At 46.5% G+C, this 23,942-nt stretch overlaps 1 long non-coding RNA gene across 1 annotated transcript in view; it reads right to left on the reverse strand.

Moving 5' to 3' along the window:
• Positions 1 to 8,495: 8,495 nt before the first annotated feature.
• The window catches only part of LOC137504087 (uncharacterized), a 29,379-nt gene continuing 13,932 nt past the window's right edge, over positions 8,496 to 23,942 (reverse strand). Inside the window, exons 3-4 of the long non-coding RNA XR_011019413.1 lie at positions 9,980 to 10,061; positions 8,496 to 8,580 (exon numbers count right to left, since the gene is read on the reverse strand). This is a non-coding gene — a long non-coding RNA (uncharacterized lncRNA). The remainder of the gene's footprint in view (positions 8,581 to 9,979; positions 10,062 to 23,942) is intronic.

Genomic DNA, 23,942 nt, shown 5'->3' on the forward strand with positions numbered 1-23,942 from the left:
TACGATTTAATAATTACCAAATCAGATGGTCGATCAGCTGTAAAAGTGCCAGATGTATGGCCCCTTAACAGCTGAGATAATCTCTGTTGAATAGAAGGCAGTAGATAAGTTTAGGTAACAAATTGACCTGATGGCTGCATCAAAAGTTATAAGTTCCAAATACACTTATGGTATTGGAGCACTTCTTTAAAGGAGTTCTTTCGCGAATGAGGAAAAAAATAAAAACTAGTTTATGCATAAACTATTAAACATCCTTCTAAAATAGTGTAAAAAGTTTTCTTTAAAGAATTAATGGTTTCATCAATACAACATGTAATGTAAATAGTGATGGATGAGGACTGGGAGGCTAATCCATTTGTTAAGGGTGTATTTTTTTTTACTTTCATTTCACAATCATAACTGCTGCCTATGTAGTTTTCAGTGGTATAACCCACTTCTAGGAGGAATCGCCATTATAGTTATAACAGCTGAGCTCTGCTGAGCTCCTCAATATGTGTTTACATTGTTGCCAGGCAACCACACAGACCCCCTGTGCAGAGAGTCATTTGTGAAAAGAGTCATAAGCTGCTGGGAGAATGAGCCAGAATCAGTCCCATCTACACCATATGATTCTTTGTCAGATTCGATGCAATATGATTCGATTCATTGATTCGATTTGATTAAATCTGACATGTCCGATTCATGATTCGATTCAAATCGATTCAAATTTGCTGCTGGACCGTGCAAGCACACTAGACCGGAAGATCCAGGAGGCGGAGGAGGATGGTGAGGAGGTGATTGGCCTGGAGGGGGCTGGAGGAATCCCCTGGTATGTATAATTTCCCCTTACTCCCCTCTCCCCCCCTCACACCATCTCGGGTTCATTTTAAAGATTCTACAATTTGCAAACACTGACTAAGTAATTTATAAATAAATATTGTAAAAAATTTGACGTTTTATTCATTATGCTATTCTCATTACAGTTCCTTTTTAAAGGTGGGTACACAACTGTGATTGATGTCGCCCATTAGGGATCTGTACCCATCCCCTTTGGTGACATTGCTGGGTTGGCCAGTACAGACATGTGTCAGCTATGTAGCTGATGATGCATACTGTAGCTATGCGGGGGGAAGAGGGACGATGGAGAAGTGCGTATGTGTCGCGAGCGGAGTCTTTAAACAAGTTAACCGCAAATCGGAAGAGTAGATCCGCTGGGTAGATGACTTGGGGGTCAGCGGTCAGAGACTGCCATATACAAGCTTAATTACATTTGCGTCCCTTGTGACTACCGCCTCAGCTGACTTTAGTCAAGTGTGTGTACGACCTTCAACCCTCCTGGCGGTCTATTAAATTCCTCCAGGAGGCAGTGCAGCAGTCTTTTTTTTTTTTAAATCATGTAGCGAACCCAGGGCTCGCTACATGATAGCCACTGTGCAGCGGCATCCCCCCGCCCGCTTCGATCGCCTTCGGTGATCTCCGATCAGGAAATCCCGTTCAAAGAACGGGATTTCCTGGAGGGCTTCCCCCGTCACCATGGCGACGGGTGGGATGACGTCACCGACGTCAGCGACGTCGTGACGTCATTGGGAGTCCCGATCCACCCCTCAGCGCTGCCTGGCACTGATTCGCCAGGCAGCGCACGGGGTCTGGGGGGGGGGGCGGCGCAGCGAATAGCGGAGATTGAGCGCGGGGCGGCGGCGATCGGTGTGCTCACGCAGCTAGCAAAGTTCTAGCTGCGTGCAGCAAAAAAAAAATTATGAAAATCGGCCCAGCAGGGCCTGAGAAAACCTCCTGCACGGCTTACCCCGAACTACGTTTGGGGTTACCGTCAGGAAGGTTAAAGTAAACCAGTGATGAGACATTAAAAAAAATTCATACATACCTGGGGCTTCCTCCAGCCCCCTCTGGCCTGATCGCTCCCTCAGTGCGGTCCTCCGCCTCCTGGATCTTCTGTAACAGGTCCCAGTATCTTCGGCCAGTCGGTGCTTTCTGTGCATGCACGGCACGGCCACGTGTGCCCGCCGCTTTCCCATCGCCGGGAACTTTCTGCACTTGCGCAGCAGTACTGCGCAGGCGCAGCACTCTCCTGGTCGTGGGAGCAAGACGGGGGAGCATGCGCAGCCACACTGTGCATGCGCCGACTGCCCGAAGATACCGGGACCCATTACCGAAGATTCAGGAGGCGGAAGACGGCGCTGAGGGAGCGATCAGGCAAGAGGGGGCTGGAGGAAGCCCCAGGCATAGCTCCCAACTGTCCCTCTTTTGGAGGGACAGTCCCTCTTTGGGAGCCCTGTCCCTCTGTCCCTCTTTCCTCCTCATTTGTCCCTCTTTCAGGACTTTGTCCCTCTTTCTATATAAATATTTATATTTCTCCACTAAAAAATGTGTTTGACACTAAACTTTATTCCCATCCTTTAAATTAATATATTACTAATTTAAAATGTTAATATGAAGAAAAAATTACCAGGATAGAAAGGACCAGTGTGGTTAGAATTATAAAACAACATATTTTTTCTTATGAGATCTTTATGGTATGCGTGACAAGGAGTGTGACAGGGAGTGTGATCAGGGTTGTGGCAGGGGTGTGGCTTAAGTGTCCCTCTTTCTCTTCTCAAAAAGTTGGGAGATATGCCCAGGTATGTATTTTTTTATGTTTCATCTCTGGTTTACTTTAAGTATAAGTCCATTGTGTGCTAAACATGCTGTCACTAAAGACAGTAACGCTCAGTTATTGATGCTATGAGTCATGCCAAAATCTGATAATGCCTTGATTTACATAAAAGGTGTGACAGAAGCTTCCCTTCACTGGTTACACATGTTCTCTGAACTATTTGTTTCAAAACAATACACAAGCCATGTCTTGTTTGTAATTACTTTGGTTTGTCTGTCTGCTTAAAAGAAACCTAATGAGAAACGTGACCAATTTGATGATGTGCTTGACCTGTACGTTTTTGACTGGCTAGTCATTATCACATGATCATATGTAACGTTTCCTGTTTTAACATACACAGGTAGCAAAATAGACATAGGAGAAATCATGTAATAGAAACCAATCCCTTCTTCCAATTACCTATCTGACTATTGTGCCGATACTCCTTTAGATTGTAAGCTCGCAAGGGCAGGGCTCTCTCCCCCTTTTGTGTCTTGGTAACCATTATACATTTTATTCATCATGTTAATTTTACCACTGTCATTACCAATTCTATAATTTGTATTTTGTATCATTCTTTGTATTTTGTCACTAATTATGTATCTTGTATATTGGTGTACACCATTGTCTGTATTATTATGTACCCCATGTTTGTTTCTTACTTTGTACAGCGCCACGGAATATGTTGGCGCTTTATAAATCAATAATAATAATAATAATAATACTCTGCCTTTATTAAATTACAGGGAGCCCAAGGTGAGAGTGATATGGAGGCTGCCTTATTTATTTCCGTTTAAACAATGCATGTTGCCTAGCTGTCCCCCTGATCCTGTGTGTCTAAAGCTGGCCATACACTAGGCCGATTACCCGGCGATCGACAGCAGATTCGATCACTGGGATCGAATCTGCTGTCACATCGTTCTTGCTAAACGCTAAATTTCGATCTATTTCGTCCCGAAATAGATCGGTCCCGTCGATCGCTCCGTGCGGGAAATTACCGTCGATCGCCTGCGGGTAGGGAGCCCATCGCTAGCGGCGTACGATCGACGCAGGTATACATTACCTGAAGCTTGCTCCCGGCATCTTCTCCGCATCACCTCCCAGCTGGCATCTTCTCCGCATCACCTTCCGCTTCACGGCATCCGTGTATAACTTCCTGGGTCACTGCAGTGACAGCGGAAGTACAAATAGAGGGCGCGGATGCCGTGATGCGGAGAAGATGCCCGGGACCAGGCTTCAGGTAATGTATGCGGGGGGGGGGGACGACAGGCAACAGCGGCAGCTCAGCAGGTGGTGAATCGGTTTCATGCTGAAATCGATTCACAATCTGTTTGCAGTAAAGGCAGCCATACGATCCCTCTCTGATCAGATTCGATCAGAGAGGGATCTATCTGTTGGTCGAATCTCATGGCAAATCGACCAGTGTATGGCCACCTTAATACTTTTAGCTATAGACCCTGACTGGATTAGCCACCTACTTGTTTCAGGGTTGTGACTCAGACACTACAGATGCCAGAAGATCAGCAGGACTGCCAGGCAACTTCCATAATACTCTGACCTCGGGTCCACTTTAAAAAAAGAAATAACACAAATCCTCAGGAGGATTTCTGTCCCTAATTTAAATAAGTACTACATAGGCTCCCAACTGGCTCAAATCCCACTCATATTTGCAGAAGATAGGAAACCAATATGTGTAGTGATTGAAGATATAATACTGTCCCCCTACTCATGGAAGGGTTCTCTATGGGCCTCCAACAATGGACATAAAAAAATACGCCATATCTCACCTCTGACTTTCCATACACTATCAGTATGGAATAAAAATCGTTTTATCTATAAATTACAGTCACAAACCCCCTCACTATTACACATCCTGCACAACCCTTACTTCTTAACCGGACTAGACCCTTGATCACTCTTATGGTGGACTCGAAAAGGTTTACTCACACTTAAAGACTTCATTATCGATAGCAGAATCCCAACACAACAACAATTAATCTCAAAATATAATATACAAATTTTGGAAATGTTCCGCCTATACCAAATAGTGCATTATTTACGTACATTTCCTAATAATGTATATGGCCACCCTAGCACACATTTTGAAATAACATGCCCTAATGATCCATTTGAGAAAGGCCTGGTATCTTTACTATACGCATTGCAAAACTAACCTCCAGAAGCTGATAAACCCCCTTTGTTGTTAATTGGGAGCAAGATCTTGACTTTAATTTAACTATGGAAGACTGGGTGGAATCCTTTACAACTCTAGCTAAGGGTAGCCTGTATAGCACCCACATAGAGGTCTCCCTTAGAATTCTTCACAGAACCTACTATACTCCTGCTAGGCTACATCAAATGGACCTGCCTAAATCATGTTTTCGGGGCTGTGAAACCGATGAAACCATCCATCACATTTTGTGGTCGTGTCCTAAAGCCTCTAGGCTGTGGTCCAAAATCAATACCTTACTTACTAGAGTATTTAAGAAGCCTATTGTCAAAGATGCCCAAACTCTACTACTAGGTTATAAGCTCGAATCAATCAAGCACGCTGAACATAGGCTCACACAGCATATTGCTAACGCAACCAAAGTACATATCGCAGCTTCTTGGCGCTCTAGATTGCTCTCCTTTCAAAAGGTGCTCGAGAATATTGACTCAACAATGGTATCTGAATGCATTAATGCAAGAATTGCTGACAAAACAGAGGTGTTTGAAAAAACTTGGGAGCCCTGGATATTATTCAGGAGCCCCCATGAAACCACAGTATGATCTAGAGGCCTTTTATTATTATTCTACAACCCCCCCCCCCCCCCCCCCTCTTACCCAAATATCTCCCCCAGGTTACTCTCAAGGTGTGTGGGTCTCTTGCATTACTAATGTCGATGCCTATGTTGATAACTAATGTTGGATGATGCAATACCTGTACCTTTTTTCCTTACCTATGTCAATATTTGTAACATACACCTGCTTTGTCTGGTCTATATGTAAATTCCATGAATTTGTTCACTATAGTCTTTGAACAACTAAACTGGTTAATGCTCTAATACTTGATCCAGTGGACCCCTTTAGGTCCTCTGGCTGTTTAGGTTCGTTACTGTTATGTTTAGTCAGTGAATTTATACTGTACTGCTTCCCTTCTATGTTTCTTCAAATAAAGAGATTTTTGAAACCTAAAAAAAAGAAAAAGAAATAGATAAAACAACCCAAAATTGTGTAAGCAGATCAGCTCTATTACCTCCATTGGCTTTATGCTTGTTTCTGCTTTCTGAAACACAGATCCTCCCTTTCGCTCTTTTTACCTTACTTCTGCACTTTTTAATATGACCAGGACAACCATGAACCAGTTATCCATATAGCTAATTAGTCCAGGTAGATTGACAAGGGCAAGAGATTGCAGGCTTCATTTCACACAGGCCATGTTCATGCTCCTTTGTATTTCCATCTATTTATATTTGGAGCCTCATTAATAATAGACAGACAGGTAGGTGCTACAGAATAGAAATTAATTGGAATGCATAATTTATATAAGCGACTTGGTCAAATTTTAGTACAAAGTATGGATTAACATGTTATTGTGAGGTATTACCGCTATCTCCCTTGAGTTGATATGATATATTACTGACTATTTTTAGGACTATAACACTTTACAACTACAGGTCAAAAGGTGCCTGTTGGAGACAAGTAGGCATTCTGTAGTGTGCTAACTGCTGCAGAATATCAGTGGGCAGTGGCGGCTCCAGCTTCATTTTTTTTTTGGGGGGGGGGGGGGATCAAATGTTTGATGTTTCTGAGGATAGATTCAGATATTTTTTGCCTAACTCAGGTAATACAATTAAGGCTAACTAGTCCAGCAATGCAAGGAACCAAATATAAACGCAAACAAACAGAACTCAGAGGCTTTTGAGCAGAGCAGTTTGTCCAAAAGATGGTGCCAGGGCCAGATTTACCATAAGGCACTGTAGGCATGTGCTTACAGGCGCCTGATGATAGAAAGGTGGCTCAATCTGATCTTCAAGTGCCTACTTCCCTCCTTCCCTATGTAACTTAATACTGAGGGTACCTCTGGCTACCTAATACTAAGGGGCACCTGTAGCTACCTATGACGGGCAAGAGAAGTAAGGGAGAAGTGACAGCTGGGACAGTTAGCACACTTACGGTGTGGTTCGGTGGGTTTGTAGGCTCATGGAGGGTGAAGCCTAAGGTGCCAAGACATCTGTGCCTATTGGCTCCTGTGATGTAAAGTTACCTACAGATGTACTTGGCTAGTTGGCTGGCATGCTTCAATCCTCACTTGCCAGCAAGCTGCTCCTGTGTGGACAGATCACAGACAAATCATTCCAGCCCCAAGCCTGTGTCTCATGACTCTACAAGCAAGGAGAGGGGGGAGAGGCAGCAGGGAAAGAAACACTGTGTTTAATTCCTTATCTTAGTAGCTAAGCATTACTGGAGATTTGATCTTGTATTTTACAGACTGGAAGTTTTGAATTAGGATTATTATTCTGATTCAAAAATTCCTGTCTGTAAAATACAAGCTCTAGTCTATTGGCTAATTTAAAGGAGTTATCAGGCATTCTGTAGTAAAATAAGGGCTACTTACCCGGGGCTTCGTCCAGCCCCAAGCTTCCAGCATGTCCCTTGCTACAGCTCTCCCCACAGCCGTTCGCCGTGCCCCTTCCGGTGATGACGTCAGGCCGACCTCTGTACTGCGCCTGCGCGAGCAGCGCTGTCAATCACCTCCACGTGGACCGGAGCGTACTGAGCAGAAGCAGTAGTTCTGCGCCTGCGCAGTACGCTCCGGTCCACGTGGTGGTGATTGACAGCACCGCTCGCGCAGGCGCAGTACAGGCCGACGTCCAGGTCGGCCTGACGTCATCACCGCAGGATGGAGAGGTGGCAAACGGCTGCGGGGAGAGCTGCTGCGACGGACATGCTGGGAGCTTGGAGCTGGACGAAGCCCCGGGTAAGTAGCCCTTATTTTACTACAGAATGCCTGATAACTCCTTTAAAGGACATCTGAGGCAAAAATAAACTAATGAAATAAATGATTGTATCTATCTTCCTTCTCCTAAAAATGACTTTTTAAGATATTCCACAGTTTTATTTTATGTTTAAAGCTACTTTTTAAGTTTAAACTGTTTTATTGTTTTTGCTCAATAACACATTCATTGAAGTATGCCAGAGCTTAAATCTATGATCTATTGACCCTTTTTATTTCTTTCCTGTCCTCAGAAGCCATTTTCTGCTAGAAAAGTGTTTAAGGGCCCGTTTCCACTAGAGCAAATCTGCATGCGTTTCCTGCATGCAGATTCGCATAGACAGTACAAGTGGATGGGACTGTTTCTACTTGTGCGGGATTCTGTGCGGTTTGTTGTGCAGAACAAATCTGCACAGCAAACCCATCAGAATTCGCACGCCGCACACCCACACGTGATTCGTCAGTAATGTAACTAAATAGGAAAACCGCAAGCATTTTAGTCTTGCGGTTTTCCAGGGGCATTTCCGCATGCGTTTCCGCTTAAAAACCCATGTCAATGCTTGCCAGCATTGACATGGTTAAAATCACGTTGTGTAAACCCCCGAGCAATTCCGCGTGAAGATCCGCATAGAAAAGCCAACGAAACCGCAACCGCATGCAGATTTTGTGCCGCGATTTTCCCGTTGAAATCGCGCCGAGGTAGTGGAAACGGGCCCTTATAGTTTGAATTTCTTATCAGCGGGGGTCACACTGTAATCTCTTCCTGTCTGAGTGAGGACTGAGTCAGCCACTTACATACCTGATATTTATCTCTTTCAGGCAGAGAAAGAAAAAAAGGAACACAGCATAGTTATTTGTGTGCTAGGCACTGTACATACCCATGTCTATCTCATCATGTTACATGTCACCTTGGGTAACCTTTAAAAGAACAACAGTAAGCTTTCTGCTTGCAAGTCTTCTTTAGACTCTATTCCTGTTGAATGACAATGTTAGAACATACAATCAGAAGGAGGTAGAGAGATTTTTTTTTGCAAATATAAGTGTCATCCAGATACATAAATAACAAGGGATCTTGCAATGATTGTGAGATATTTATGGCAAATAGATAAGATCCTTGGTTTTCTTAATGCCTACATAGACTCAGGCTGACATGGAGACATTTTACAGACCCTATTCTGTTCACTGTGCGCTACTGGAGCCTGGAAACAGTTAACTGTATGTTACTGAGCAGGGGGCACTCACGGAACACGCAAGGTCATGTTATCGCACACAATGGGCACTTCAGAGAATTTTAAAGATCCGTTGTGATTGTCATTATTGCCGTTACTCTGATTATTATCTGCTGTAGGACTTCCTGTTGCTCCACTCCTGACCTTCTGCTGCTGAAGTTACTATTGGCATTGGTAACCTTTGATATTATGTATTTACGGGTAAAGTTTGTAAAATCTGCTCTTGGACATGTTCTGTACTTTATACTGAAAATGATAATACAAATATAAGTAAAAAAAATAATTGTATAGTTACTTTGGATAAATATTTTCTTTTTGGCTTCCCCTCTAGCTTCATAATGCTGCTGCCTCAGAAGTGCCAGATATTCTGCTGTATGGCTGTAAGGTCTGGCAGATCTGCCTTCTTTTCTCTAGTCTACCCTATGTGGTGCATCCCCACTCAGCCTCAAGAGAATGTCTATGTTGTCCCAGCACTTGGTTACACCCAGGACTTAAAAAGCGCACAAGATATAGACACTGAAGACGGGCAGTCTATTGGGCCAATCAGAGTGCCAGGATCACATACTTTAAAGTTACTGGACCCGAAGGGATCCCGGGCGGGATGATCAGAGCGCCCGTTGCAGGTAATATACAGCATTAGCTACAACCGCTCGCTATGCTGGACATAGTAAGCGTTATTCTGACAAGAAGGAATAATGCAAGCTATGCTGCCAATAGCGCACATAGCATGCATTAAGGTGTGCAGTGTTAAATAGCGAGAATAACAGCAGCTTACTCCTGCTATTTATGTTAGTGAATCAAGCCCATTGTCACTTCACTTAACTGTCACTCAGAGGGGCTCACAAATCACTACCATAGTCATGTGTCTATATTGTGTAGTGTTGTTTGTATCCTAGTCTAGGGCCAATTTAAGGAAAACACAATTAACTTATCTGTATGTTTTTGGAATGTCTCAGGAAACCGGAGTGCCCTTGAGAAAACCTGCACAGATACATGGAGAACATACAAACTCCATGCAGCTAGTGCCCTGGCTGGGATTTGAACCGGGAACCCAGCAGTACAAGGTGAGAGCACTAACCACTATGCCACCATGTTGCCCATACACCCACATTGTTGTCCTAATTTTTTTTTTTACTATTTTACCTTTATCTTTAGCTTGTATATAGTTTCCTCTTCCCATAGCTGTGTTCCTCCACGTCCTTCGTTGAGATGAGGGATCATTTTGCTGTAATTTATGTGACATTTCAGCTTATTTTCATTATGCATTTATATAGTACACAATGCTTTTCAATGTTCACTACATAATGTCGCAAACTGTCCCTGTCTAACATACCTACCACACTCTAGGCCAATTTGGAAAAAGCCAATTAGCCATCCAGCAGGTGCATAACTACAAACCATGGGCCCCCCTTGCAAAATTGGATGCCCCCCCTCCCAGACCTGAGAGACACCCCCCCCCCCCCCCCTCCAGTAAGAAGTGCAGCCAGTGTAACATCTGCCCCTCACCTTACTAAGAAGTGCAGCCACAGTGGAGCACATACAGTATACTTAATCCAACACCCGATCACCTCATCTTATTAACTCGAGCTGGTCAGCATGCAGCAGCATCACTCAGTAGGCTCCTGATGCATGTCGTGACATCAGTAGCCGGAGGGATGCTTTTGCATGCTGACCAGCTGGAGCGATGTGGACAAGAGAACCTGGCACTGGAGTAAATATATGTGCTCTGCTGAGATTGCCCTGCTATTTATGTTGGGGAAGAGAGAGAGGAGGGCCCCTCTTACCCCCAGGCCCATGTGACCGCAGGAGCTATAACTATGCACTTGACTACTGGTATGTTTTACAATTCTCTCTGCATACAACTCACCAACCTAGAGTTTTCCCTGATTCCTCTATATAATATCGAATGCAGGAGCATAGAAGATGCAGAGATTTGAGAGGCAATATTATTTGACACAGATTAAATACTTAACAAGGCAAATACTGTTATCAAGATATATAAGTTGGAAGTTAAATCAGGAAGATACTATTTATTAGCTAACTTAAAAGAAAAGAGTAGGCTTTTGGCTAATAAGCGTTCTTCAGACTCTATTTCTGTAGACTGACAAAATGTTATAACACACAGCTTACATACATATGAACATCAGAAGGAGGTACAGTGATTTTGTTCAACAGAACCAGAGCCGGATTTAGGCTAGGTCCACACTAGACACAGTTGCAGGACGGACACTGCAGTCCGGATCCGGGGAAGATTAGGGGAAGTACCCACCGTACTGCAAACTGATGAAAGTGCATCAGTTTTGCATCAGTTTCCGTTCAGGTTTTTCCCTGACAGAAAACGTCTCTATCATTAGGAAGGAGTGGGAGGATTTTTTGGGCCAATCATAAAGCTCAGGCTATCCGTTTTAACATCAGTTTTTTGCCTGTGGAGCTGGAGATGCGTTTTCTCATTGCTTTCACTACCCCTGCGTGGTCCTGATCCGTTGCGTAAAAATGCAGCAGATCCGGACCTTCCGTTCAGGTTTTGAAAACGGGTCCCCGCAAACGCAGACGGATCCGTTTTTTACTTGGGTGAGGCTGGCTGCTACTTTGAACATTAGTATCCGGGACTCCGTTTTTCATCAGTTTTGAAAAACGCAGCCACGGATACGTTTCCGGACCTAGTGTGGACCAGCTCTAAGGCTAAATGGGGCCCTAAGCAAAGTAACTGATTTGGGCCCCCGTATCATGTCGTAATAGATTTAGAAGATGCAGCTGCACAGCAACATGCCACACACACCGGGGCAGCCGAGCTACTGGTTGCTATAGGCAACAGTCCGCTTTCCTCTGTGGGTGCACAATGCAGGGAATAGCAGCGGCAAAATGCAGAGTAAGAGATGAATGGCTGGGACATTTGCACTCAAAGGGCTGGGGCACCCCTGTGAAGAGGGCGCCAGATATCACAGCAGCAGCACTTTCCCCCTGCATCTCCAGCCTGGAAATAGCAGAAAGCTCTGGACACCGCCAAACCAGAAGCTGTTCCCCAGACAGAATTACATAACCACCCCCACCACCGATCAACCGATTTCCTCCCAAACTAGACAGCCACCATGCAGCCTCCATCCCAGTGAATACGATAGTCCAGCAGAGAAGGCAGCCGCAGCGGGGGAGAATGACAGCACCAGATGACTCACATTCACCTTTTGCGATCCAAGCAATAGAGGTCCCGTCATCCGGAGCCCATCTGTCTCCTCTAGAGTGCTGCCGCTCTGTTACTACTACTATTACTACTTCCTGCTTCCTGTCTGATCTGAGAATCAGGAAGTACAGAGCGAGCGGTTGCACTGTAGAAGAGACAGATGGGTTTCAGATGACGGGATCTCTATCGCTTGGATCATGGATAGGTGAGTAAGTGTTTGCCATCTGCTGCTATCATTCTTGCTGCAGCTGTGGTTCTCTGTGGAAAGGGAGGGAGGAGTGGGCAGCGGCAGAGCGCACAGTAGCAGTAGGGGTACCTAGGAGGAGAGCCTGGCTCTGAAGACAATCAGCAGCACTGCCTGTTCAGTAAGCCAGCACCTATTCAGTAGGAGACCTTAGGCAAGTCTCTCTAACACTGCTACTGCCTATAGGGCGCGTCCTAGTGGCTGCAGCTCTGGCGCTTTGAGTCCGCCAGGAGAAAAGCGCGATATAAATGCTATTTGTCTTGTCTTGTCAAATGATGCCGTGATGCCGAGATTCGAACCCTGGTCTCCTGTGTCAGAGGCAGAGCCCTTAAAGGGATACTGTAGGGGAGTCAGGGGAAAATGAGTTGAAGTTACCCGGGGCTTCTAATGGTCCCCCGCAGACATCCTGTGCCCGCGCAGCCACTCACCGATGCTCTGGCCCCGCCTCCAGTTCACTTCTGGAATTTCTGACTTTAAAGTCAGAAAACCGCTGCGCCTGCATTGCCGTGTCCTCGCTCCCGCTGATGTCACCAGGAGTGTATTGCACAAGTCCAGTATGCTCTTTGGTCTGCGCAGTACGCTCCTGGTGCCATCAGCGGGAGCGAGGACACGGCTACGCAGGCGCAGTGGTTTTCTGACTTTAAAGTCAGAAATTCCAGAAGTGAACCGGAGGCGGGGCCGGAGCATCGGTGAGCGGCTGCGCGGGCACAGGATGTCTGCGGGGGACCATTAGAAGCCCCGGGTAACTTCAACTCATTTTCCCCCGACCCCCCCTACAGTATCCCTTTAAAGGGACTCCGGGCAGTGCCTGTAGGTATGCCTTTAAGCATACCCACAAGTAATTAATTACATCCTGCATGATGTTTGTAATTATATCCCCCTGGGTTCCTCATATTTCATTGCATTGTGCTGAATCGAGCTGCCGACTTTGGAGAAAAGTCGTCCTGTGTAATACAATGTAACTATGGAAAGATGCATATCATTTTGAAGCTCTCTTTCTCCTCTTTCAAATGATAGATAAACTGCCACCCAACGCCTTTTAGTGTTCGCTATTTTCGCTATCGAAATTGCTGTGGCCGCTATTTCGATCGCGAAAATAGCGAAAACTAAAAGGCATAGGGCAGCGGTTTATATATCATTGGAAAGAGGAGAAAGAGAGCTTTAAAATGATATGCATCGTTCCAAAGTTACTGCACTGCTCAGAGTCCCTTTAACCATTATACCATCCAGCCACCGCTGACAGGATAGCGAGGGCTGGTTTATGTGCTGATGGGGCCCTTTTGACTCTGAATGGGGCCCCAGGCGATTGCTTTTGTTGCCTGGTCGGTAATCCGGCCCTGAACAGAACAGTAGGGACCAGCACACAACACAGCCAGAGACAGGCGCAACCGGACACTGCCCGCGACTTAGCCGGCACATATTTGACCTGAGGAAGGGGCTTAAGCCGAGAAACGCGTTGTCACTGTGCTATTCGCAATTAATAAATTAAATTATATTCAATCCTGTTATGAAATATCCTCTAATTCTTTAAAAAAAAGTTTTATACAAAAACGGTTTTAAAGTGTCATATATTCACATATCTTCTTCAATTGGGCACCTCCTACCATCCAAATTTACCCACTATACCCTACCTAGTAGGGGATTCGTTCTCGCTTATATAGCGAGCCGAATATTTTTTTTATTTGGAGCTGCAACCAAGACCTTCCAAGAAAAGGCTGAGTGGGGACGGCACTTCCCCATCTGTGTACACGAGTGGTTGCCTCCATGAAGCAACCCACCTTTGTGAGTATTATTGCACCAGATTTACCTCACCCAGAACCAACCAAGACGTTATTACACCAGATCGGGCTCCCGGTGGCCGGGTGTTTTCTGGCTGTTTCTCTCCAGCTTCGACAGCCAGATATTGTTTGTATCAGTTTGCTTGGTATACTGCCGGGCCCGGATTTACATTACAGGAGCCTATAGGCACAGATGTTCTGGCCCCTACACTTTGTCCCCCATGAACGTACAAACCCCCACCGAACAGCACAAATTTGCTGGCTGACCCCTCTGTCACTCCTTCCTTAGTTCCCCTTCCCGGTGGTAGGTAGCCACAGGTGTCCCCTAATACTGAGTGTGCCTTCGGCTACCTAATACTAAATAGATAGAGGTGTCTGCAGGTATTGGGTAGCTAGAGGAGCCCCAAACTGAAGGGAGATCTTGTCAATGGAATGCTGAGCTCTGGGTGAGTAACCTCTCATTTATGCTCCTCTTGGGAGGGGAATGAGTAAGGCACTCGAGGAAGGGAGTGAGCCGCCTTTCCATCACCAGGCGCCTGTAGGCACGTGTCTACAGTGCCTTATGGCAAATCCAACCCTGTATAGTGCATAGCCATGCTTAAAGTAAACCCAAGGTGAGAGTGATATGGAGGCTGCCATATTGTTTCCTTTTAAACAAGTTGCCTGGCAGCATGCATCTGGTATCATAGCCTGTGCCTAGCTTCTGTTTTTTTTTTTTTACATGACAGATATTTTTTTGAATGCAGATGCATTAATTACAACAGGACAACAAACGTGTTCCTGCAAGGATGTTTGCTAATCCCTCAAGTGTTGTGAGGTAATTTTGACAAATAGATAAGATCTCTTGCTTACTTAATCATTACATACCTAATGCTACGTACACACGATGGAATGAACTTGGCTATGGCGGAAGATACAAATCGCCTTGGCTCAGAATCATGAGATTCTCCAGCAAGTGTACAGTGGCCACCTGATCTTTATCAATCCCCATTGCTAGTCACAACCCAATCGAGTTGTTCTTCTGCCTCCCCCACCCGTGGGAATCTGCTCCATTAAGCACCACTCGTTCTCCCTCAGCCTCTCTCCATAGCAACACATACGTCATTAGACACGGAGGGTTCCCTTCTTCACTTATTCTGAAGAAGAGGACCCTCTATAACCTCAAAACAATTGTCAAATCTGTGTTGACTTATACTTTGAAAAATAAAAAGTTTCAGCATTAAGACGCAGTGTACTAACCTACTTTGGGCTTTTGCTTGTTTGGATGGTTGACGATATTTAGCTCCCTGGTTATACACCCTACTGTGGAACGTTGCGCCACCTACTACTTGACTATTGTGGAAGCTATTGACGCATCTGAACATCGCCAGAACAGCTCTGTTGCCCAAGGGGTCATGTAGAAATTCCTGCTGGGCAACATATATCCCTGTGTGTATGGGGATTAAAGGGAATCTTAAGTTTGTCTTTCTGCTTAAGAAAAACCTAATGTTTAATTGAGAAACATGACCAATTTCATGATGTGCTTGACATGTAAGTTTTTGACTGGCTAGTCACAGTCACATGATCATATGTCACGTTTCCTGTTTTAACATACACAGGTAGCAAAATAGACATAGGAAAAATCATGTACTAGAAAACAATCCTCTCTGCTGATTACCTTCAGTCAGGTCCATAAATACGGGGATATCGACACAATTCTAACATTTTTTGGCTCTATACACAACTACAATGGATTTGAAATGAAAAGAACACAATAATGTGCTTTAACTGCAGACTGTCAGCTTTAATTAGAGGGTATTTACTGCCACATCATGTGAATGGTATAGGAATTACAACAGTTTGCATATGTGCCTCCCACTTGTTAAGGGACCAAAAGTAATGGGACAGAATATTAATCATAAACCAAACTTTCACTTTTTAACACTTGGTTGCCATGCATTGCAAAATGTCATTTGTGTAATCGCTCCAGTCCTCACTGCCCTGTTTAACCTCTCCCTACCCACAGACACCTTCCCCTCAGACTTCAAGCAGGCCACAGTACTGCCCCTGCTCAAGAAACCCTCCCTCGACCCCTCACTACTCTCCAACTACAGCCCTATCTCCCTCATCCCCTTTGCCTCAAAACTCCTTGAGCGTCTGGTTCACAAACGCCTGACCCAGTACCTCAATGCCAACTCCGTACTAGACCCACTGCAATCTGGATTTCGGCCTGCCCACTTAACCGAAACAGCTCTCACCAAACTGGTCAATGACTTTGCCTTAGCTAAAGCTGAAGGGAAATACTCCATTCTCCTCCTCCTTGACCTTTCAGCAGCTTTTGACACAGTGGACCATCCCCTACTCCTCCATTCCCTGGGAATTCATGACCTCGCCCTGGCCTGGCTCTCATCTTACCTCTACAAACGCTACTTCATGACCTCCTTCATTGAATCCTCATCCACCCTCAAGCACCTCTCAGTGGGAGTCCCCCAAGGCACGGTCCTTGGCCCCCTATTGTTCTCCCTATAGACATCCTCTATTGGCAAGGTTATTTCGTCCATGGGTTTTAACAAACATCTGTATGAAGATGACACCTAGATCTACCTCTACACCCCTGACCTATCCACCACTACCATGGACAAGGGCTCCTCCTGTCTATTAGCCCATCTCATCCTGCCCATCTCCTCCTGGATGTCCACTAGGCTCCTGAAACTAAACCTGGACAAAACAGAATTTCTGATCTTCCCACCCCAGCCCTCCCTGAACCTCCCAGATGTACATGTCACTGTTAATCACCCTACCATTCGACCTACCTCTCAAGCGCACTCCGCACCTTGTCTTCTTCACCCCCCCCCCCCATCCAAAACCTCATACCTCATAAAGTCCTGCAACTTCCACCTCCGTAACATCTGCAAGATCCGCCCTTTCCTGACTTTTGCCACCACCAAAATCCTCATCCAGGCCTTCATAATTTCCTGCCTTGACTATTGCAATGCCCTTCTGTCTGGTCTCCCTGAATTGCTCCACTGCAGTCCATCATGAATGCAGCAGCCATAATAATCCACTCTTCCCATTGCTCCACCACAGCGGCTTCCCTCTGTGAATCCCTCCATTGGCTTCCTATCCAGTCCAGAATCAGATTCAAGATACTGTGTCTGGCCTACAAATCTGTCCACAAAGTCTGCCCAACCAACATTTCCGATCTTATTCAGAAGTACACATCTAGCCATTCACTCCGCTCCTTCGCCTGACCGCCAACCCCCCCCCCCTCCCCCCGCATTACCCAGTCCCATGCACTCCTCCAGGACTTCTCAAGAGCTGCTCCAACACTAAGGAAATCCCTATCTCCCTTCATTAGGTCTGCCCCCTCCTTCAACATCTTCAAGAAGACTCTCAAAACGCACCTTTTCACTCTGTCCTATGTATCCCCCCTCATTGGTGCTCTAAACCGATAGCTGAACTCTGGTCTCCTACCTTTCGTGTCCCTGCCTCTCCCTCTAGATTGTAAGCCATCGACAGGGTCCTCCTCCAGTTGTCTCCTACTTGTTCACGCACCTCCATAACCGTACACCCATGATATGTGTCACGATCGGTGTCAGCAAACAGAGAAAACCTGATTATTGGTGATCTGCAGTATCACCAATAATACAGACGTTATACCTGATTATGTGGTGATCTGCAGAATCACCAATAATACAAGTATAGCAAGATACAGGACACAGTAAGAATAATAACGATGACAAATACACAATATCGTGGAAATATCCACCACACAGCAATTCCTCAGAGGTGTGGTTACCTCTGAATGGGAACCCCGTGTGTGAGATCCTCAAATCCGACAAAATAGAGGAATCTCAGCCCCTGGCAGTAATCGTCTGTTGGGGCGGGCGTCTCAGAGAGGCAAGCCTCAGGGATAACCCAACACTGAAGGGAGAAAGGTCAGACAAGCGGAGGTTCGGCAACAGAGAAGGCGGCAACAGTACAGAAACGGAAGGCTGATTCAGAGTCGGTAACAGGCAGGGTCGGCAACTTGAATCAGATAGGCAGAAGTACAAAAGCGATTTAAGATGTGACGTCCTTGGTATCAACACCTAGGAAACTGAGCTAAGGTCTGAGCGCTAACACGGATGTATTCACGACAGCAGACAACTTTCTATTGACAAGCAAGTCCTATATGTATATCAAGAGCTGCCCAGCACCGCCCTAGAGCCCCAGCCAATCCACAGAGTAGCTGGAGTCAGCTGACCGGCCTGGTCAGCTGACTCCCCGTCTAGAGGCATAAAGGTCCCTCCTCCTCGCGCGCGCGCACGTGTCATGCAGTGAGTGAGGGCCGGCGAAGGAGACCCCACAGGAACCAACTGCGCGGCGGAGTCCGCCGAGCATGCGGACTCCGCCGTCCGCACTGCCCTGCTCGGTGGCACGCCAGCGGTGAGAGCCTGGGAAGCGGAGCCCGCTGCCACATGCATACTGGCAGCGGGTCCGCTATCCCTTACAGTACCCCCCCCCCCCCTCTTGAGGAGTGGACTCCGGACACTTCCCACCTGGTTTCCCAGGATGTAACTGATGAAACCTCTTCCTCAATCTCTCGGCATGCATGCGACCCACTGGTACCCAAGATCTATCCTCCACACCATACCCCTTCCAATGGACCAGATACTGCACAGAATTCTGTACCAAACGAGAATCCAAGATCTTTTCTACCTCATATTCTGACTGGCCCTCCACTACCACTGGGGGGGGCGGGGAGAGAGGAATCCACATATACTGCCGGCTTTAACAACGAGGCGTGGAATGATCTCGCACTCCTCATGCAGGCTGGGAGGTCAATCACATAAGAAACGTCATTGATCTTTTTGGCCACTGGATAAGGCCCTATAAACCTGGGACCCAACTTGGTGGATGGTTGTCTGAGTGCCAAATGTCTTGTCGACACCCACACCATGTCCCCCGGGGTAAAGTGCCATTCAACAGATCGCCTCTTGTCTGCCTGTTTCTTCTAATTTTGAAAGACTACCCCTAAACTCTTTTCTACCTGTGTCCAAAGCTCTTTTAAAACCTTCTGCCACTCTTCCAGGGCTGGGAAGGGAGAGGAACACACCGGTAAAGGGGAAAATTTAGGAGATCTTTCTGACACAACCTGAAAAGGGGACCACCCCGTAGAGGAGCTTCTCAGGTTGTTGTGCGCAAATTCCGCGAAGGGGAAACCACATCATCCGGAATCCCATGCAAGCGGAAAACGTGCTGTAAAAAGAGATCCGCCAACTCTTGAGCCGAAGGAAATCCTTTCAGGGGGACAAAATGGGCCATTTTGCTGAACCTGTCTACGATTACCCATATGACTGTCATACCCTCAGACCGAGGAAGCTCGCCAATGAAGTCCATGGACAGATGGGTCCATGGTTCACTCGGCACTGGCAGGGGTTGCAGGGTACCCACCGAGGCCTGGCGAGAAGGTTTGCTCCTGGCACACACAACACATTCCCTGACAAACTCTCTGCAATCAGAGGCCAATGAAGGCCACCAAACACACCTCGTGACTAAGTCCAGAGTGCGAGTGACCCCAGGGTGATCTGCGTTTTTATGGGCATGAAACAACTGCATGATCTGTAATCGGAAGGGAATTGGTACAAACAAAACCCCCTCTGGTTTCCCTTCCGGAGTATCTAACTGGTAGGCAGCTAATGTGACTGCCCAATCCACCCAGGTCTCAGTGGCAGCAAGCACCACCTTGCGAGGTAGAATGCTCTCGGGAATTGCAGATTGCGCTGTCTCAGGCTCGAAACATCTGGAGAGAGCATCCGCTTTGACGTTCTTACTACCTGGGGTGTACGTGATGACAAATCTGAAACGCGAGAAAAATAAAGACCAACGGGCCTGACGAGGACTAAGCCTTTTGGCCCCTTCAATGTACTCCGAGTTCTTATGGTCTGTGAAGACCGTGATCGTATGTTCTGCCCCCTCTAGCCAGTGGCGCCACTCCTCAAAGGCCAACTCAATGGCCAACAGTTTCCGATTACCAATGTCCGCCGGAGAGAATTTGCGGGAAAAGAAGGCACATGGGTGCAGTTTACCCTGAAGTCCCGAACGCTGAGACAGCACAGCTCCAACCCCGATCTCTGATGCATCTACCTCCAAGATGAAAGGAAGGGTAACATCTACGTGTCTCAGAATGGGTGCAGAACAAAATAACCCTTTCAGGGTATCGAAGGCTGCCTGGGCCGCCGATGTCCAATGATATGGATCAGCCTCCTTCTTGGTAAGACTGGTAAGGGGGGCAACTACTGAGGAAAACCCCTTAATGAACTTCCGGTAGTAGTTGCCAAAACCAAGAAATCTCTGTAGTGCCTTCAAGCCTACCGGTTGGGGCCACCCCAAGACTGCGGAGACCTTTTCTGGGTCCATAGAGAGACCTGAAGTGGAAATAATGTAACCAAGAAAAGGAATCTGAGTGACTTCAAAGAGACACTTCTCTAATTTTGCATACAGCGAATTCTGTCTCAATTTCTTTAACACGAATTTGACATGTTTACGATGTTCAACAAGATTTGGTGGAGAAAATCAATATATTATCTAGATACACGAGTACAAACTTTCCCAACACTTCCCTGAACACTTCGTTGATCAACTCCTGGAAGACGGCCGGGGCGTTACACAGCCCGAAGGGCATAACTAGATACTCGTAATGCCCGTCGGGCGTGTTGAAGGCCCTCTTCCACTCGTCACCGTCCCTGATGCGTACCAGGTTTTATGCCCCTCGTAAGTCCAATTTTGAAAAAATACTGGCACTAGTTATCTGAGCGAAAAGATCGTCTATCAAGGGTAGAGGATAGCGATTCTTTATGGTGACCTTGTTTAGACCACGATAATCAATACAGGGTCTAAGGCCACCGTCTTTTTTTTGCACAAAAAAAAAAAAACCCGCCCCGGGCGGTGACCGGGAAGGACGGATGAACCCCTTTGCCAGATTTTCTGCAATGTATTCCCACATTGCCAGCTTCTCAGGCCCTGACAAATTATAGAGATGACCTCTAGGGGGCATACAACCAGATCTCAAGTCAATGGGGCAGTCGAAAGTCCGATGAGGTGGGAGTTTATCAGCGGACTTAGGACAGAACACGTCAGCAAATTCAGTGTATTGTGTTGGCACCCCTTTAACCTCCACCTTGGTGGTACAAATAGCTACTTTCGCCAAACAATGATTATGACAGTACAGTGACCAACTGAGTAACTGTCCTGACGCCCAGTCAATCTGCGGGGAGTGGAGCTGCAACCCGGGCATACCAAGGATAATGGTGGAGGTTGTCATGCGTAGCACTAAAAACTGTTATTTCTCTTTGTGTAGAACCCCTATCGTGCATGACAACAGTGGAGTCTGAGAGAGAGGTTGTCTGTATTGCAATGGAGAGTCATCTACTGCAGTGACTACTAGTTGACGGTTTAATGAATGTAAGGGAGCTCCCAATCTTTTTACAAACTCGTAGTCGATAAAATTGGCCGCTGAACCGGAGTCCGCGAAGGCCTCAGTGCACGCGGCCCGGCCTTTCCAAGAAATAGAACAAGGTAAGAGTAAACGATTATTGTTCAGAGGTAACGTCTGCTCGCCTAGGGTGCTACCTCCAACTACTCCTAGGCAGCAGAGTTTCCCGACTTCTTGGGGCAATTTTTTTGCAAAGTGACCCTCCTCTGCACAATGCAGACAAAGCCTCTCAGACCTCCGGCGATCCCTCTCCGCTTGTGTCAAGCGGGAATGTCCAATCTTCATCGGTTCATCTGTGGGTAGGGTAGGTGACGAGGAAGCATAGGAGAGTGACCTTAGTGCACTTTTCCCTCTTGACTGACGATGATAGCATAACCGGCGGTCCACTCGGACGGCCAACGAAATCGCGTCATCAATAGACTTAGGCTCAGGGTGACCCAACATTAGCTTAAAGACCGCATCTGACAGACCTGAAAGGAAGCGGTCCAACAACGTATATGACCCCCACCTAGCCGACACAGCCCATTTCCGAAATTCTGCCGCATAGACTTCAACAGAATCCCGACCCTGTTTAAGATTTTTAAGCTTCCCCTCGGCAGTGATGGAAGCGTCCGGATCATCATATATTATAGCCATTGCTTTAAAAAATTCCTGGACTGAGGTTAATGCCGCATCTTCCGGCGGTAGACCGTATGCCCAGGTTTGTGAGTCCCCAGTTAATAAGGTCTTTATAAACATCACCCTTTGAAGCTCAGAACCTGATAAATTTGGCCTTAATTCAAAATAGGACAATACTCGATTGCGGAAATTCTGGAAGTCAGACCTATGACCTGAGAACTGCTCAGGTACTGCCATACGAAGATCTGTGACCGAAGGGGATTGCATTGTGGTAACAGTCGTTTGAAGAACCTGCACAGACCCAGTCAGTTGATTGATCTGGGTCTGTTGCGTATTAACCACCTTGATGGGGTTATTTACCGAGGTGGTCAAAGCCTCAACCTGGCTACGTAATGCATCCATAATGTGGTCTGCTGTTCTGTCACGATCGGTGTCAGCAAACAGAGAAAACCTGGTTATTGGTGATCTGCAGTATCACCAATAATACAGACGTTATACCTGATTATGTGGTGATCTGCAGAATCACCAATAATACAAGTATAGCAAGATACAGGACACAGTAAGAATAATAACGATGACAAATACACAATATCGTGGAAATATCCACCACACAGCAATTCCTCAGAGGTGTGGTTACCTCTGAATGGAAACCCCGTGTGTGAGATCCTGAAATCCGGCAAAATAGAGGAATCTCAGCCCCTGGCAGTAATCGTCTGCTGGGGCGGGTGTCTCGGAGAGGCAAGCCTCAGAGATAACCCAACAGTGGGAGACGTTCCACTGAAGGGAGAAAGGTCAGACAAGCAGAGGTTTGGCAACAGAGAAGGCGGCAACAGTACAGAAACAGAAGGCTGATTCAGAGTCGGTAACAGGCAGGGTCGGCAACTTGAATTCAGATAGGCAGAAGTACAAGAGCGATTTAGAGTAGAGAGTAGTCAGGGATAGCCAGAGTCAAAACACAGGTAAATATACAAATACAATCCTATTTTAAGGTGTGACGTCCTTGGTATCAACACCTAGGAAACTGAGCTAAGGTCTGAGCGCTAACACGGATGTATTCACGACAAGAGCTGCCCAGCGCTGCCCCAGAGCCCCAGCCAATCCACAGAGTAGCTGGAGTCAGCTGACCGGCCTGGTCAGCTGACTCCCCGTCTAGAGGCATAAAAGGTCCTGCCTCCTTGCGCGCGCGCACGTCATGCAGTGAGTGAGAGCCGGCGAAGGAGACCCCACAGGAACCAACTGCGCGGCGGAGTCCGCCGAGCATGCGGACTCCGCCGTCCGCACTGCCCCGCTCGGCGGCACGCCAGCGGTGAGAGCCTGGGAAGCGGAGCCCGCTGCCACATGCATACTGGCAGCGGGTCCGCTATCCCTTACAATATGGATTTGAGTGAACTTGACTTGCCTAATCTCCATGCTCCCATCCAGTGACTGACTAAGCATTACCTTGTACTCATACTGTGCTGCGTGATCTGGTTTGCATGTATTCCCTCCTGTATTGCCTTATTGCTGTATGTCACTCCTAAATACTGTCTATAACCCTAACTAATATCCATAGCTGCATAAAATGTTGGCGCTTTATAAATACTATAAATAAATAAACAGAGGCACTTATTCTGTTCAAGGTCAGCCAACTGGGAGTGTATAAGATCATCTCAGATACTTTTACACCTATTACTGCTAGTTATAATAGAGTTAGTAATGATTTGAGGAATGGTACAGTTTTCATCGATTCTGATTTTACAGTTTCGCATATAGAGTGCATAGTCCCTGCTTAAAAGGAAGCAGTGATGGGCTCACGAGTAGTAACGAGTAGTTACCTACTCGTATTCGTGATT

This window comes from Hyperolius riggenbachi, chromosome 4, assembly GCF_040937935.1.
Source record: "Hyperolius riggenbachi isolate aHypRig1 chromosome 4, aHypRig1.pri, whole genome shotgun sequence".
Classification (NCBI taxonomy): Eukaryota; Metazoa; Chordata; class Amphibia; order Anura; family Hyperoliidae; genus Hyperolius; species Hyperolius riggenbachi.